Source organism: Pan paniscus, chromosome 14 (assembly GCF_029289425.2).
Source record: "Pan paniscus chromosome 14, NHGRI_mPanPan1-v2.0_pri, whole genome shotgun sequence".
In the NCBI taxonomy this organism is placed as follows: Eukaryota; Metazoa; Chordata; class Mammalia; order Primates; family Hominidae; genus Pan; species Pan paniscus.
In genome coordinates, this window is record NC_073263.2 from 77,972,087 (window position 1) to 77,990,008 (window position 17,922).

The window sequence follows — 17,922 nt, forward strand, 5'->3', positions numbered from 1 at the left end:
AACAGCCACTTCTGTTGTAATTTGCCTTGGAAGGCATTAGCATTGTAAAAGGGTTTTTTGTTAGCTCATCAAAGGAATCTTCACATTTCTGTCTAATCTGCCCATATAGTTTCATTGTACAACACAAAGAGCTATACATAAGGTAAAGGACTTTTCTTAATATATAGTACATAAGAAAGGAAAGTGAAGAAATGACTTTTTCCTGCTCCCGTTGGTACCCACAATCCCATTCTCCCAAACTTGGTCCCAAAGCATGCTCCTTTTCTGTGAATGGCATCTCCTTTCTTAAGATGGAAGTTGTCAGTAATGGTCTTTGTATTAAATGCTGTTTTTGTGTTGTGATTTGGCTAGGCCTCACCCTCTAATTTGATTCTTGTTTTAGTGTGAGGATTGGAACTATGACTTGCAGGCCATATGTAGCCTGCCAACTATGTTTGTAAAGAGAGTTTTATGAGAACACAGGCATGGCTTTTGTATATGGCTGCTTTCTCACTACAACAGCAGAATTAAAGAGTTGCTCTATGGCCCTTAAAATAAAAGTTTGCCACCCCTTGTTCTAGGGTAAGAAAGGGGACTGGAAAGGTATTGGAAGAATAGAGTTGGTTTCCAGGGCTAGAGCAACATCTGGAACAACATCCACAAAACTCCACTGGGCCACATCTGGGCAGGCAGGCCTTGCTTCCCATGGGCTTCGCTACCCAGAGATGTCTATACTACTGGTAGAGGTTTATTTAACCTGAACACCTAGTCCACAGAGAAGAAGTTTAATTTTTATTGGCTTAAGGGCTTTATCTCATCAGAGAGTAAGAGGTTCACTAAAAACTTGAAATTAAAACAATTTGAGCTTTTGCTGAAAGTGCTTTTTAACTTAAATACAAGCCTAAGCACAGGCAGTCTGAGTGTCTGAACCTAAACACATCAGCATGATTCTTATTTCTCTTTTCACAAGGTGACAAGATCGTAACAACATACTTTTAAAAGCTATGATCTTGTACCTAGGCTAACACTTACTCCCTCTCTCTAACCTTCCAAGGGACCCAATCTCAAAAAAATGTTAAAAAGTTTCTCAGAAACCTATTGAATACACCAACAGTATTAAAGAAGATAGAATTCGAGGAAGAAACCCAAGGCTTTTTGGTGGCAGAGAAACTAAGCCACATTTGAATTGTATGCATTTTTCCCTACTACCTGTAATTCTAGACTCCTTTTATGCATCAATTTGGCATGTCATAAAGTTTAGAAACAAAAATATCCATTAAGCTAAGGGTGTTAAACATTAATTCATGAAATAGTCTGGAAATCTCCTGGCCTTTTCAATTTACAAGCCAAGCAGTTCATAAATCTTACATTCCTCCAGAGCTAATCAGTAAGACCCAAATTGGTAATCCAAATCATTAACTCAGTTTGCCAGATGTTGGAAGTTTGTTCCACTTTTTGTTCTCTCTCTTGCTCTCTCTCTCTCTCTCTGTGTTTGTGTATACCCATATATACATATTATATATAGTTTTTCCTCTTTAAACATAAACACTAAATATAGCCAAATTTGGAGTATTCTGGAAAGATGGTGATGGTATAGCTTTTAAATCTCCCTAAATTGTACCATAAACCACACAGCAATTAGACCAGAAATCCCAAAACCTAGAGTCAACAGATACAACAAAATTAGGCAAAAATGTCTCATCACTAATCCTCAAACTTGAGAAGATGGAGACAAATCGATGACAACAATAAAATCCACAAGGAATCAGCAACTGAGCCGGAAGAGTTAGAGAGATGGTAACATGATTACAACTATGCTGAAAACCAAAGAACCACCACTCCCCCAACAGTGTCATAAACAACTACTCCCTGAAAACCACATGGCCAATCAGAGAAGACTAACTGAAACTGAGACAGAGGTAGACAGGCATCAACTCATGACTGTGTGGGGTGGCTCAAAAGGTCAGATGGCACTGGGGTTATCTGGGCCTCTTAAACGCTGGAAACAAACTAAAGCTCCCTTTCAGGATAGTCTCCCTGAGAGAAACTGCTAGCAATATAATCTATACTATGGAGAAATTGAAAAAGGTAGAATGGAAAAATAGTAGGGAAAAATACGAAGTTTCATCTAAAACTGGGAAAGAAGAAGCTGGCATATTTCAGCAATTATAGTCATAATTTTAATTACCTTGAAAATGAATCAGACAAAGGATCTCAAGAGCTGTGAAGGTAAAGAAGCAATTCTAGTTTACCTTTCCTCCTAAAATTAAAAAAATTACTCATCTAAATGAACAAAGGCATATATTGCTGTTGAAACTTATACATTACTTTAGGAAAAAAGAAACTAAGGAGCAAAATAACCATTAAATAGACAGTGAAGGTAATTTAAAAAGAATACCCGTTACACAAGTGAAAAGAGTAATACTTCACAAAGCATTAAGGAAAGCCTAAAAAATAATATAATCAATGAAAAAGCACCATAAACTAGAAACATTACTCAGAAATGAGGTGAATGAAGAAAAGGAACGTTTGAAAAGGGGTGATTCCCTAGAAACACAGCCTGAGACAGAAATTTGGGTATATGTGATTTATTGAGAATATATTCTTTAGTAAAAAGCAAAATCTATGAAGGAGTGAGGAAAGCTGGGTAGGAAAGAAGACCATGAGTAAGAATTTAGGCTTGATATAGTCCAAGGTGTAGAGGAGGAAGAGTGCCTTGGAGGATATGCACATTGGAGATTTGTCTCTATGTTTAGGCAAGAGGTCTAGTCTTTTAATACATAGTACATAAGAAAGTCTTCTGTGCAAAAGACTATGTATGTACTATAGTCTTCTGTGAGTGAGTCATTAGCTGTTGGCCATATTCAAAGGAGGATACTACCTCCCAGCAAGATGGTCCCGATCAGCTAAGAGCAATCCTCTGGAGAAAATGAGCAGTTGTTTTTTGGCAGCCAACACTCACAGCAGCTGGGGGATGAGTGTACCATCTTCTTAAAGGGCATCTAGTGTCTGCTATAAAGATAAATTTTAAGGAAATAATATCAGGTTGATTTCATTTTATGACAGCAAAACTTTATACCAGAAGACAATGAAGTAACATATTTGAGATAGTCAAAGAAATAAATTACCAGAATTCTATACCTAGCCAGCATGTCCTTCAAGTTTAAAGGTTCTAAATGAACTGTTAAGAAGACAGAGAAATTGAAGGAGTATTTTACCAATGAGCACTTCCTAGCATATCTACTTGAGTGTGAATTTCATGAAATTAGAATCACTAAAGGGATATCAATATTATATTATATGGACAAAGTGGTTATATGCTTTCCTAAAGTGACAATGCAGCTACAGTAACACTTTGCAGAATAAGGAGAATGTATGCACAAAGAACAAGATTACCAACTGAGATTTAAAAATATATATTTTTCAAATTATATTGTAAAGGAAAAGGAAGATAGAGAAGAATTACTAGCTAATATCAATAGTAATAATTGATATAATATAACAAGGTAAAAACCAAAAACATAAGATCCTATAAAAGAGGAGAATAAAAGCAATATTCAAGTAAATAGACTAAAATGCAAATATGTGCCAATAGCCAGACGTATAGATAGGTAGACGATAGGTATTACAAACATATATTTGTACATGCATTGGTGTGTGTATGAATGTATATGTACAAATGTATATACATGTGAGTATCAGTTTATCTCTCTATAAAATACTACTGTAGAACTGAGGTCAAACATTTTGGTAGTATTAATAGATGTCAATTAACCTTGTTAAACTATTAAGAAAATATACTTCAGCCGGGTGTGGTGGCTCACGCCTGTAATCCCAGCACTTTGGGAGGCCAAGGTGGGCAGATCATCTGAGGTCGGGAGTTCGAGACCAGCCTGACCAACATGCAGAACCCCTGTATCTACTAAAAATACAAAATTAGTCAGGCGTGTTGGCGCATGCCTGTAATCCCAGCTACTTGGTAGGCTGAGGCAGGAGAATTGCTTGAACTCAGAAGGTGGAGGTTGCAATGAGCCGAAATTGTGCCATTGCACTACAGCCTGCACAACAAGAGCAAAAGTCCACCAAAAAAAAAAAAAAAAGAAGAAGAAAATATACTTCTGATAGGCTATGAAACAAAATGCAATACACTGTATACAAGAGACATATTTAAAACAAAGATAATCGTAAGTGTTAAAAATATAAGATGGACAAATATATGCCAGGACAAAGGAAACTCATGGTCAGAGGGTCTTAATCTTACTATCAACGAAGAATGCAGACCAAAAAAAAGCATTAAAAGAAACAAACAAATGGGACACTTAAAATGAATATATTCAAGAGATATTCATATTTATGTAACTTATAATAGGGCAACAATGTACATCATAGCAGAAGATACAGCAGATGCAAATATTTATAAATCTCTCTCAATCCAAGACAATCAAGTGGAAAAAAATAGTATACAGAAGATCTAAACAACATATCACCTAGAAACGCATCAAATTTTAAACCTTGAAGACAGAAAGTATGCATTTTTAAAAGGGCGTGTAACATTTGCAAATACTGACCTTTTCTTAGTACACATATAGAACCTAATAATTTCCAAAGAATTGAAATAATACAAATAAAACCAAATCAAGAAATAAAATTGGCCTGCTATAGTCTGAATATTTGTATCTTCCAAAAATTTATATATGGGAACCTGATCCCCACTGTGAGAGTATTAGAAGGTGGGGATTTGGGGAGGTGATTAGGTCATAAAGGCTGTGCCCTCACACATGAGATTAGTGCCCTTATAAAAGAGACCCCAGAGAGCAAGCTAGGCCCTGTATCCACATGAGGACACATAGAAGGCACTATCTATGAGGAACAAGCTCTCACCAGACATTGAATCTTCTGGCACCTTGATCTTAGACTTCCCAGCTTCTAGACTGTAAGAAATAAATTTATCATGTTTATAAGTCACCCAGTTTATGGCATTTTTGCTATAACAGCCTGCATAAATTAAGACAAGGTCTCTCCACATCAATAATTTAAAATATGCTGTTAAATAACAATTATGTCAAAATATATAAAACTAAATTACAAAAATACTTGAAAATGAAAATAGTATCAGAAGCTATGGAATATAGCTTAGTTATTTGAGTAAACTTAAAGCATTAAATATTTATATCAAAAAATTAAAATGTGTAAATTAAATTCCAACTCAAAAACATTGAAAGACAAAAATAGTAAACCAAAAGAAAGTATACATCATGAACTATTAGGGAAAATGCAGAAATTAATTTTAGAAAATAGAAACACAGTAGAAATAATGAACTTACATTTTAATTCTTAAAAAAATAATATATGACTATTAGTTAATTTAAATAAGTAACTATGCAAATAAACTTGCATACTTTGATAAACTAATGATAAACAGAAATCCACCCTACAAAATCTGACCACAGTAGAGACAGAGATTCTAAACAGATAAACTGCTACAGAAAAAAAAGTAGACGAAATTTTACAGAACCTTTAAAAGTCAGACAACCCTAATGCTACTTAAATTATTCCAGAGCACAGAAAATAAAGAAAAACTTCCAAATTATTTATAAAGAGAGATCCTGAAAACGACTGAGAAAAAATTAGCCCAAACTCACTTATAAATAGCAATGTAAAAATATTAAATTTAAATTATCAAACAGAAGTAAACAGTTCATTTAAAAATGATACATTATGATCAAGTGAGTTGTATCTCAGAATTGCAGGGTCATAATAAGTTACCTAAGGCAACTTGTTAATACTAATCATCATAGTTATAAGGCTAAGGAGAGAAAAACATTAACTATTGCCATAAAATCTGACAAGAGTTGAAAAATTCAACTCTACTTCCTGTTGAAAGTGCCAATTAAGGTAGTAATTAGTGGTTACTTCATTAACTGTCTCTTTATCAGGTATACACACATGCAAACACACACAACTATCATACATTTATACTTGTATGTGTGTATGTATCTCAAAGCCAACTTGCCTGATAAAGTCAGGAAGAAGAAAAGAAAGGATGCTAATGATATCTACATTATTTAATATTGCATTGAAGCTATCAGCCAACATAACTGACAAGAAAATTAACTGCATTAAAATTGGAAATGAAGAGGTAGAACTAATTCAAAGTTCCAAAGATATGATTAATATCTGGAAACCTCAAATAATCTATGGTAAGTTACTATAATTATATAAGATTTTAAATAAAATTGTATGTTATAAAATCATGGAACAGAAATGAACAACCTTTTATAATAAAACCAAAACTAGTTAGAAGATATAATGAAAAATAAGACATCATTTAAGAGAGTTAATAAAAATTACCTAAGCAACAATCTAAAAATAATTAAAGCTTCTATCAATTACTTTTGAAATAATTTTAAAAATGGAGTTGAGGCCGGGCTGGGTGGCTTACACCTGTAATCCCAGCACTTTGGGAGGCCAAGGCTGGTAGATCACTAGGTCAGGAGTTCGAGACCAGCCTGACTAACATGGTGAAACCCTGTCTTTACCAAAAATACAAAAATTAGCCAGGCATAGTGGCAGGCACCTATAATTCCAGCTACTCAGGAGGCTGAGGCAGGAGAATTGCTTGAACCCGGGAGGCAGAGTTTGCAGTGTGCTGAGGTCACGCCACTGAACTCCAGCCTGGGCGACAGAGTGAGACTCCATCTGGGAAAAAAAAAAAAAAAAAAAAAAAAAAAAAAAAAGGAGTCAAACAAAAGGAGTGGAAAAAATCTCACTGGAGAATGCTCAGAAGGCAACTCATTATTTTGAAAATTGCTTAAAAAATGGAATTGGTAATGAGTAAAGAGGAATTGTTCAAGATCTATCCTGCCTTTTCTGTAAGCATTATCCCACTAGGTAACCAAATAGTTGACAGAAAATGTTTAATTTTTTTAAAGTATACCACCTTAAAAATGAATAAAGTTGCTCTCCTGTACAAAGACATTTTTCTCTTTCTACTTTTCACATTTTCCTTTTATTTTTGGCTTTAAGATCAACTCTGGTGAGTGTAGGTGTAGATCTTTGTGTTTATCCTAGTTAGAATTTATTGAGTTTTTGTTATATTAATATTTAAAAATCAAATCTGGGAAGTTTTTGGCATTATTTCTACTCCTTTCTCTCTCTCCTCTTCTTCTAGAACTTCAGCTATCCATATGTCAGTGTGTTTGACGATGTTCCCATAGGATGAGATTTTGTTCACTTTTTCTTTCATCTCCAATCTTTTTCTCTCTGTTCTTTGAACTTCTATGGCTTTATATTCAATGTACTGACTCTTTTCTTCTAGCATCTCAAAATTGCTTCTGAGACCATTTCAGTCATCGTATTCCTCGACTCTAAAATTTGATTCTTTTTTATAGTTATAATTCCCTATTGAGATTCCCTATTTGTCCAGCCATTGTCATAGTTTTCTTTCATTATTGGAATATATATATATATATATATAAAATGGCTTCTTTGGAGTGTTTGCTAAATCCAACTTCTGGGCCCATCCGGGAATCTATTTTTATTGGCTGCTTTCTTTGCCATTCTTTCGTATATCTCATAATGTTTGTTTAAAAACCAAACACTTTAGACAGTATCATGTAGCAGTCTTGGATTTAGTTTTTATTTTTCTGAGAGTTGATTTTTTTTTACTATTCTTTTCTTATTCCTTGCTTTTGTTTTGTGTTGGTAACTTGCCTGGACTTAATTTTCAAGATCTTTGTCCTTACATTATTTGTCCACTGATATCTTTGCACAATTTTTAAGAATTCTTACATTTTTTGGCCTAATTTCCTATGATCCACTCTTCCGTCTGCATAGCAAAGTACTCAGCCAATGACTTGGGTAGAGTTTGTGTTTCAATGCTTCATACTATTATGGTCCTGTAGATCAGTCTCTGTGGAGTTTTGTAAGTGCATTAAACTGTTCCCTCAGCTCCAAGTATGACTTGGGTTTTAATTTTTCCCTGGGCTGTCTAGAGTCTCCCTCATGTATGCATGTAGTTTTCCAGTTCGCCTAAGATGTATGAAGAGCCTATTTCAGCTTTTCCGTGGCTCTCCCGTTTTCTAGATATGAGACCACAACCAGACCTAGCAAAGCTGTGAGTTTTCCCTTGTCAATTTTTACCAAATTTACCACATTTAGCAGACAAAGCTTGTCCTTCCAGCTTCTCTCTCCCTGGCAGCAAATATGATACTTTATATGGCCAAACCCACCCACACTGGGAAGCTACACTTTTCCATGGCCATGCTCCCTGAAAGAAGATGAGAGAAGTCCCAGGCAAGAACTCAAATTTCTAGCAGTTTTTAAAGAAATAACGCTTCCCAATTTGTTTTCTACATGGTTGATTTTCAACAGCTGAAATTGTTGTTTTGACAATTTTGTTCAGTTTTTTACTTCTTTTTTTTTTTGTTTGCTTTGCAAAGACAGATGTGCCCATTTCCTTATGCTGCTATACAGAATTCACTAGTTTTTGTTGTTGATGTTTTGTTTGTTTGTTTTTATTTTCTGAAGACTGCATCTTGCTCTGTCATTCAGGCTGGAGCACAGTGTCACGATCTTGGCTCGCTGCAACCTCCGCCTGTCAGGTTTGAGTGATTCTCCTGCCTCAGCCTCCTGAGTAGCTGGGATTATAGGTGCCCGCCACCAGGCTCATCTTAATTTTCTATTTTTAATAGAGATGGGGTTTCACCATGTTGGCCAGGCTGCTCTTGAACTCCTTACCTCAAGTTATCTGCCTGCCTTAGACCCCTGAAGTGCTGGGATTACAGATGTGAGCCATCGTGCCTGGCCCGAATTCACTCGTTTTTTAAAAAAATTATTGATTTTTTAGGTGTGATAATATTACGGTTACAATTTTTAAAAGTCTTATCAGCATAAAATACATACTGAAGCATTTATGATGAAATCATATCACACTGATACTGGCTTTAAAATAATTTGTGTCTCAAAGAACAGGTGGAGATATTGATGGAGCAAGACTGAATGTGAGATAATAATTATTGAATCATGGAACAATTGGAAATTGTTTGAAATGCATCATAATTTTCTCTAGTTTTGTATATTTTGAGATTATTTACTCAATAAAATGTTAAGAGAAATAATTAAATGCTGAGATTCTATTAGTTATACACAGCATCAGGAACGAAACGAGACAAATAGAACTTATTCTAACACAATATATTATAGTGAATTACTATGTAGGTAACTCAACTTCCCTTAACATATTAAATCTAACTCCTTCAAAAGGCAACCTGTTAGCCTATGATATTGCAATAATAATGCCTATCATCCCTATATTTGCTTTACCTCTTTATCAAAAACCATTATATCATAAATATGATAGCTTTGCATTTATTGAGTGCTTACTTGAGCCAGGTACTGTGTTTAGCATTTGATATATATTGCCAATGGACAATGCTTGGGGTTCAGAGTTTCTGATGGGCCTGTCACTATTTCTTGCTCTTCTATTCAAGTTTGAAGAAAAAAAGGTAGCAGAAAGTAAAAAATACAGTAAGTTTGATTAATAATCTTCTATTAAATATTTTGTATCAGTTAAGGAGGTTTTGGGAAACTTTGAAGGCAAGTTTATTGAGATGGAAAAAAATGTTTTGATATCATTAATGTCCAAGGATAGATGCAACTCCCTAAAAGATTTCTGATGTATAGGTCTCTTCCAAAACAAAATCATGGCCCCCCAAAGTAAAAATATTTAGCGAGGAACAGATGCTCAAGCCTTACTCTACATGACCAGTGTAATCCTGGGAAACTCTTAGTCCTGCAATGTAAGCCATGGTGTCCTGGTAATGATGTATACACTGCATGTCAAGAAAACAATAAGCTGTTTGCTGACCTCAGGACATCTGGGTACTTTTAGCACCCATGGTGGGTTGGCGGGGGACAATTTCTCATGACTATAGATTTATGAGCCAGTTCAATTTTCACCTCTCTCAAAAAAGATTCTGCTGCCTATCGAAGTTGTTTTTTTTTCTTTTTCTTTTTTTTTTTTTTTGAGGTGGAGTTTCACTCTTGTAGCCCAGGCTGGAGTGCAATGGCACAATGTCAGCTCACTGCAAGCTCTGCTCTGGGTTCAAGTGATTCTCCTGCCTCAGCATCCCAAGTAGCTGAGATTACAGGCATGCACCACCATGCGTGGCTAATTTTGTATTTTTAGTAGAAATGGGGTTTCTCCATGGTAGTCAGGTTGGTCTCAAACTCCCAACCTCAGGTGATCCACCCGCCTTACCCTCCCAAAGTGCTGGGATTACAGGTGTGAGCCACTGCACCCAGCCCTATCAAAGTTTTAAATCTCTTACAGGTGACTTTGAAAACAGACATCTTTGAAAATGTCTTTCTCTCTCTGCTTACAAGGAACATGATTTATCAGTTTATATTGTTGTCTTCATGTGAATATTTTGACTTCCAATTTGACAGCTCACATATTATGGAGTAATTTCTACATTATTACCTCCACTCATGTAGGCCTGGGGAACTTGTCCATGATGAAGTACTCAGTTGAATGAGAAGACAGATTTGAGCACCTGACAAGATCCTTGGAAGGGATTATGTCTGAAAGCATAATGTGAATGGGAAAGAGAAACAGGGAAAGGGCTAGTCTCATCTGATCAGGAAAACCAGAAACCAAATCTTAACCCAATAAGGTAACAGGGCTTGTCACATATCACTGAATGAACAAATACTTGCCAATGATGTTGAAAGTCAGTAATGTAAACTTTGGACTTCAAATGAGAAAACAGCGATGAAGTAAATGAAAGTTGATTCAGCTCACATTCCTTAATATGTGTATAATTTTCTGCATTTATTTACCTGGCACACAGAAATCATATTTTTAAATGGTAGAACAGTATTTATCTTTAACTTTATGATAATGGGGAATTATATCCTCATAATTGTGCACTGAACTTAAGATTTTATAATTTTTACTCTTTGGAGAGTTGTTTTGTTTTTATTTGTATAATCATTTCCACCTTCATATTCTTGACTAAGACCCATCTGAAGAAGTTTAGTGCTAGCTCATATTTTTTGATGGAACACTTTGGATTAGCTGATGCTGTCAAGAGAAATGAAAAGACATTCTTACCAAGGTGAAACCATTTTAGTTGCATACTGCTGAACAGTCATCAAGATTCAAGAAGGATAAATGATGAAAAAAAGAATTTACTTTGCTTTTTATGCTATGCTATTTTCATAATAGCAGGATAAGAATTGCAATTTGGAATAGGAGGATCTATGGTTGAAGCATACTGTTGGAGTTTACTTTGAGCTATATAAGCTATATATCTTTTGAGTTTACTTTAAGCTATGTGAATTTACAGCAGGAAACTCTCTCCAATTCTTTGCACAAACAACATCTCAATGAGGCTACATAGTAAACATAACCTCCCTTACTCTTCTTTCATTTTTCTTTTCCCATAGCATTTATCACCTTCTAAAATATACATATATAGTGTACATCTTTTTTAGCTTTATTATTTATTGTTTATTTTCTGTCACCCTGCTAGACTGCAGACTTCATATGGGCAAAGATATTTGTCTGTTTTCTTCTCTGATATACTTTCATAAAACAATATCATGCATATAGTAGATACTTCATAAATATTTTTAAAATTGATTATAATATCTATGATGCAAACACTTCGAAGTGGCTTTACAAAGTAAATATTAAGATACCACTAAATTTCAAAGTCTAGTTAATCTAACTTCAAAGATTTCCTTAGTCCTTCTGAATAATGTTAACTTATTCAGAGCACATGTAATTAATGTGGCTCATTTATTGGATAAATTACTCTCTAAGACATCTTGACTAGTCCTTTCTTTGGTGAACTTAATTATTTTTAACCCTTTTCAAGTTAACTTTTAAAGAAAAATTTCTAAACAGTACTCATCTGTGAATCTTCTCCTTTTGTTATATTTTGTTACATCTGAGAAATTTATAAAAATATTGTGTTTCTGTGTATGTGTGTGTACATTTTACAATGTACTATCTGACAAGAGTTTCTTATAGAATGAAGTACCAAATACTGGATATTTTAATAATAAATATGTGAAAACTGTATGTATTAGTCTTTTGCATTTCTGTAAAGGAATACCTTTATAGACTAGATAATTTTAAAGAAAGAGGCTTATTTGGCTCACAGTTTTGCAGGCTGTATAAGCATGGCATTGGCATCTGCACACCTGCTGGTGAGGCCCCAGGAAGCTTTTAGTCATGTCACAAGGGAGTGGAAGCTGGCATGTCACATGGCGAGAGAGTGAGGAAGAGAGGAAGGGGAGGTCTCAGACTCTTTTTAACAACCAGATCTCATGTGAACACATTACCATGGCAAGGGCACCAAGCCATTCATGACAGATTTACACCCATGACCCAAACACCTCCCACCAGGCCGCATCTCCAACATTGGAGATTACATTTGAACATGAGATTTGGAGGGGACAAATATGCACGCTATATCACTATATTATTCTGTTTCCTAGTAATATCAGGAAGTCTTTCTCAGCCACTTTGGAGACTCATTAAGGAAAACTAAACACCTCTGATGGCTTTGAATTTCTCTATCATCTCATTCTTTTTAATCCAAATGTCTTAGGCCTTTAATATCATTGTCTAATGGCTCATGTCTCCTAATAGGCTTTAGACTCCACCTTCAAATTTATCTTGCTATTGTCAGGATATCCACAGGGTCATGGGACACCTGTGCGTAACAACAAACCTTCCTCTATCCTCTGAGCCTGGCCCATGAATGAAGACGCCTTAGCAGCACTCTACGTGTCCTCCTGGGAAAGCTTGTTACTGCAGCTTGCTCTGGGTTCCTAAGTTGTGCCATGAGTGTTGGAAGGAAGGAGGTGAATGGCCTTCCATAAACATATGGTGGTATTTTACTCTCTGGGCCCCAGACATATGCCACTTGGTCCCAAAGTCTCCAGAAGCTTTCATGAACATGGTTTAAAGCCAGCTCTTCAGGTGAGGTTGGGGATGTGGGAGTCAACAAGTCTCAATGAATCACCTCCTCTTTTCTTATCTATCACTTGTGCTTTCTTTATGCACCCCAAATTGTCAACTATGCAGGAAAGAAAAAATCTCCCTCTGTATCTTTAGAGGTTACCGTTTTATATGAGTGGCAAAAACAGCCATTTACCTTGAGCTTAGTTAAGGCACCTGAAACTCTAGGATAGGCACCCTGCCTTCCTTGCTGTGAAAAAGGAGTTCAGTGCGGATGCGGAATGTGTTTTACAGAGGATGTAGAGAAAATGATATAATATAAAATAGGAAGACAAATTCTTCCTAGTAAGGCTGGAGTGGGTATCAGGTTTCTTGACTAAGCCCAAGAGTACTTAATAGAGCTTTTACAACAAAATAAAAATAAAAAAGAAGGCAAAGAACTATGATTGTATAAAAGAAGTTTATCATTTTTTTCCTATAAATGGTTTTGAAGCAAAACAGAAGCTCCAGTATAAGACAGAAAATATTGTGTTGTTATGTGACAGTCTGAAAAAGCCCTCAATGTTTCTTTCATAATCAATCACTAAAAATATGAAACAAACATAAGCCGGTCTTTTAAAGCAGCAATAATTTATCTGAAATTGGTCACTTAAGGAAGACAAAGCGTTACAGGGTCCAAAACTGGCTATCCAGGCTAGATGAACTATCTCCAAACAAAACCCATAAGGCAAAGGACAAAACTGAATTGATATGTATACAAACCTCAGTCACATCAATCTTCAGCTGATCCAGAGACAGAGAACAGACAATTTTACAGTACTCTAAATTGTTTAAATATCATCTAGAAAGGATGTAAAAACCAGTATCACAACTGTGAAAACAGAATTATTTAAGAAAAATTTTAAAAACAGTTTGTATACTAATATTAGCCATTAAAACAATGAGTTAAAATTTCACTTAAAGTTAGTGAATGAAAACAATATAAAAAGACTAAAATCAATATAAAGAACCACATATGTGAGAATAGCATTTTTCTTATGATTATTATGTCTTTAGTCAGAAATATAGCAAATTCAAAAATGCCTTCAATATATTAGGTTAGGCAATTTTTAAACTTAAAGTAAAAAATACAAAATTATGCAATATAATTTTAAATATAAAACCATTCCATAAAATTATCTTTTAAACCACAGAATAGTCAGTATTGGTAATTTAATGAGGAAATTCTTAATGATGTTAATAAAAATAGACACTTATTCACTTTAGATTGACGTCTCACGGCCCAAGCATTACTGATGTTTCTTTAGCATTTCTCAAATATGTCACAAAAAGAAGCTCTCGTGGGCAGAGTGAGCATAATGTTAAGAACTGAGATAAATATGCTCAGGACTAAATCAATGTTTCCAAATCAAATAATATTTCCAAGAAAAATATGAAGATGATTCAATTGATATAAACTCAAGCATATAAAGACAGTGCAAGATGCATAAGTCTAAATCTATGCTTAGGTATACATGATTCATATCATTTAAATCCATTTTTCATAATAGATGTTTTTAATTCTAAAGTAAAGTAACATCAGGCTTTAGAACGCTTTGCCAAAATTGCAAACCACCTCTGCTATGTACTGAGAACTAAGTACAGAGCTGTGCACAAAGGTATCAGATATTCCATCTGGCCCTATGAAAGGCCCTCTAATTCCTTGGGTCTTGCCCCACTACATGAAACAAAGAGGTTGGTGGAGGACTGGCCAAGGCATCATACAAAGTTTCTGTGGATCCCAGTTGGGAAGAGCTGCCGGAGCAGCAGCACTCACCAACCTCAGGAAATAGATAGGGCAGTGTAGACAGATAGATGGTGGTGGATGGTACACACCCACTTCATCACCAAACCTTGAAAGGCAAGTAAATCTTTGATGCAGGAGGTTAACCAGAAAATGTTTGCTACCTCCATGAAGAAATTATGCTAGTCACTTCATATACAGGATTTCATTTTCTTTAAACTAAATTAATAAGCCTTGTATCTTCTTAACTCTGCTTTATTAAACAATTCCTATTTTAAGTTCCACCTTGGCGAATGTCTGACTCATGTTCTGATATCATAGTGTTGAATGCTGTCTAAAAAGATTTTATGACTTATTTAGAAGGATGGATGAAACAACCCCCAACTATCTCTTTGGACAGTTTATGGGGTTTTTATAGTATATGAAAAACAAGCTGTACCCTTTTAATAAAAGGGAGCCTTAAAAACTAAAAATCAATCAGAATCCTAGAACAGCCTCAGTGACATGAAAAGCCCTCAGAATCACAATGATGCCTCCCTCGTTAGCTGTCAGAACAGCACCAAGTGTCATCTGAGAGTCGTTTCTCCTTTTCAAAAGAATGATCTCGAAACATAGCAACATTACAGTGTTTAATAAAATTACTTTTTCTGAAAACTTCAATCATGAAGGAGTCAGAATTTCTTTCACCTTACCAAAATGAAAAAGAATCAGGATTCATTTTTTTAAGTATTCCTTTCTTTGCCTTGCTGAGATCTGTAGAGGAAATGTATTGGGGGAGAGAGAGACAGAGAAAGAAGGAAGTGGAGAGAAAAAGAGAGAGAGATGGAAAAGGGAAAGGAGTAGGGGAGGGAGATGAGGAGGAAGAGGAGGAGAACTAGGAGGAAGAGGAGGAGGGGAAGCAGTGGGCAGGAAGACAAGGAGAAGGGGGAGGAGGAGGAGAAAGGAGAGGGGGAGAAGGAGGAGGGGGGAGAAGGAGGAGGGGGAGGAGGAGGAGGAGGGGAGGGAGGAGGAGGAGAATGAGGAGGAGGAGGGGGAGGGGGAGGAGAATGCGGAGGAGAAGGGGAAGGAGGAGGAGAAGGGGGAGGAAGAGGGGGAGGAGGAGGAGGAGAAGGGGGAGGAGGAGGAGAACAGGGAGGAGGAGAACAGGGAGGAGGAGGAGAACAGGGAGGAGGAGGAGAACAGGGAGGAGGAGGAGAAGGAGGAGAACGGCAGGAGGAGAAAGAGCAACGCTAACTGGCTTAATACCCCACCTGAAAAAGCACAGGAATTATTGGTCAAAGGTAATAGAAAGTATTATCTAGTGGTTCCTAACACTTCTGCCATCAAATATCCCCATGACAAATGAATGGACAACAGGAAATAAAGTATGACTGAATTCTGCACAGTCAAGATTTGTGTACATAACATTTGTATATAAACCATGTCTTAATAAAACAAAAATATCCATTTAGAGCTTCGTAATGAGGGAAGGTTTTCAAACCTGCTTCTTGCTAATATGGAATCTATAAACATCTGTTAACTCCTCAAGATGTTTGGGTTATTGATGGGGAGAGTGTCAGGTTCAGTCCACAACACAGGAATCGTGTGGTCAGCTGCAAGCCCAGGATTGCTAACTACTGTCCACAGTAGCTGGGAAAGCCATCCTAGGGAAAATCAAAAAGCATCGATCCCATTCTGAAGCTGAGTCACAAACATTTGGAAACTGAAGACAGAGATCATCATTAAAACTGAGGTGTGCTTGTGGAGTTTGTTAAACCTTCTTGCTGTGACATGAAAATAGAACTGCGCTGATCAAAATGCACATCAGCTTTTGCTTAAGTGCATCGTAAAGAACCCCTTGGCCCATTCAAAATTGTATTATGATTATTTCTTCATATTCTAATAAACAACTATGACACATTCCATTAGATTATTCTTGTTTCTTGAATATGTGTCCATTATCCGTTCAAGAAGATTTTTCTGAGTCTGTCACTCCTAAAGAAAGATTATGCTTCCTTTTATTGGAAAACAAAAACAAAACAACAACAAAATATGTATATATATGAAGATATATATGTGTGTGTGTGTGTATGTATATATATATATATATATATATATATCTTCACATTTCTCTTTATTGCTTGTCCAGGTTACTATTAATCACAGTAAAGACACAACATAATGATTTGGCTTCACTTTATCCATTGTCACCAAATAAAGTTCTATTTTAAGTTCTGTTTTAATTTTAAGGTCCAATAAAAAATGACTACCATTATATAATATCTCATTTTTTCAGAAATAAAAAGTTTAAACAGTTGTTTTTGTTTTATCATAAAGATTCAAGGCATTTGACCTTGTCTCACTCACCCAAATTTATTGAAGAAAATTCGTAGGCATTCCACATATATCTTCCAATAAATTTCAAATTCTAAGTTGGATTTTTCCTAAGGCATTTAAATATTTCTGTGTTCATTCTTAGAGGAAGAAAATGCTGAACATTTTTTTAAAAACAATTTTAAAAGAAATAGAAATTTCATAAATATTTTTCTACTCTGTTGGTTTGGAAGTAATTTTTGTTAGTGGTTACTCTAAAAATTACAATGCCCATGCTTAATTTATTAGTGTAATCTACCCTAATCAATATTTTTATCTTCTTTTTTCAAAACACAAGGACATTAGCAAATATAACTGCATGTGATAGTCATAGAAATATGTATCTCAGATTTCCTGCTGTGTGGAGAATAGATGACTTTCAGCCCCAGCTATGGCCTCTCTGGACCCTTCACTGATTTCATACCAAGGCCACACTTCCCCTAGCCTACTACCATGCCTTCCCCAGACTGACCACAATGGGGGTTGTAATGTCAGCCCATTCCTACCCAGTGCAGAATTCTCTGATGGGCAACTCTTGCTTGAGAAGTTCTCATAGGCCTGGTTGAATCATTCTTTTTTTTTTTTTTTTTTAAGCATATTGCCTAGTAGTTTTTTTTTTTTTTTTTTTTATACTTTAAGTTTTAGGGTACATGTGCACATTGTGCAGGTTAGTTACATATGTATACATGTGCCGTGCTGGTGCGCTGCACCCACTAACTCGTCATCTAGCATTAGGTATATCTCCCAATGCTATCCCTCCCCCCTCCCCCCACCCCACAACAGTCCCCAGAGTGTGATATTCCCCTTCCTGTGTCCATGTGATCTCATTGTT

General features: G+C 35.8%; 2 long non-coding RNA genes across 2 annotated transcripts in view; both read right to left on the bottom strand.

Moving 5' to 3' along the window:
- Positions 1-17,922, bottom strand: part of LOC134728804 (uncharacterized) — a 598,754-nt gene that overhangs the window by 384,525 nt on the left and 196,307 nt on the right. The gene's annotated exons all lie outside the window — the stretch shown is intronic.
- On the bottom strand, positions 3,472-15,573 carry LOC134728872 (uncharacterized). The gene is made up of 3 exons (XR_010109736.1): positions 15,431-15,573; positions 13,718-13,796; positions 3,472-4,910 (listed from the first exon to the last, which is right to left on the bottom strand). It is a non-coding gene; the product is annotated as an uncharacterized LOC134728872 (long non-coding RNA).